Below are 1,109 nucleotides of genomic sequence, written 5' to 3' on the forward strand. Positions count from 1 at the left end.
TATAAAATGAGGCTTCAAAAAGTTACAAAACTGAGTTTGGAACCTGGGTCTGTGGCTCCAAAGGTCGCGTGTGCTCCACAGGCAATGCATGAAGGGCTGAGGACAAGCAGTGGCAAATAACGTGCACCCCCAAACCTGAACTTAGTATGGCCTCACACCAGCCTGCCTACCAACCCTGCTGAATGGCGAGGGAAGCTCCCAGGCACAGCTGACAGCCAAAAGGTGTGAATTCCTACAGGTAATAACTTTTTTCTCTTAGGAAAAGCTGGCTCTCTCTGATTTCTCCTAAGTATTAGGTTGAAAACACCTCCCCTCGCAAAAAGAAAAAAACAAACAAACAAAAAAAAAACAGAAGGTGGGGAATCTTAGTTTGATTCTGAATGTCCCATTTCATAAGGATCTTGTGCACGCAGCGCCCTCGTCTTCTACAGGCCACACTCTCTCCCTGCACAACGTCCCCGTTCTCTCCACCTCTCATTCATACTGTAACTGGAGGATGGAATGGAAGAGAGAGGGGGGCAGGCACAGCGCTGTGAGCCCCGCAGATGCAGGCCTGCATTGCATGGTGGGGGGAGAGGGCAGCAGAGCTCCGCCCTGCTAAGCCAGCCCTCCCGCAAGGGCCAGGCTTGGACCAGGGCCCTGCTTTCCTGCCCCTGATGGGAAGTGTGGCCAATCTGCCCCCTCCTCGAGACGCCTCTCCTGCAGGAACTGATGCCTGAAGCGCGCCAGAAAGAAAAGAGCACACTTCCAACTGCCTGAGGCTAAGCCGCTGCACCTCCACCGCTTCACCAAGCGACTCCAGTCTCCCAGCCACTGACTCTGCGCTGCTCTCAACAGGACCCCTGAGCCGGGAGCCCCGAGCGCACGCCCCTCAGCGGCCCTTCGCATCCTAGGCGGAAGGGTGTCTGCGGAAGCCTGGCCATCAGGACGCTCGCCACCCCGCACGGCCGCACGGGCGCCGTTACGCGGCCCGACACGCTCGCCGCGCGCTTCACCTTCTTTACCGCGGACGACACGCAAGCTGCCGCTCTGCCGGCAGCGCGGTGTGACTGTGGGCGAGCCGCTCCCCATCTCTCCCCCGGTTCCGACGGAGCCACCGCCACCCGCCC

This window comes from Hipposideros armiger, unplaced genomic scaffold (genome assembly GCF_001890085.2).
Source record: "Hipposideros armiger isolate ML-2016 unplaced genomic scaffold, ASM189008v1 scaffold_33, whole genome shotgun sequence".
NCBI classification, from domain to species: domain Eukaryota; kingdom Metazoa; phylum Chordata; class Mammalia; order Chiroptera; family Hipposideridae; genus Hipposideros; species Hipposideros armiger.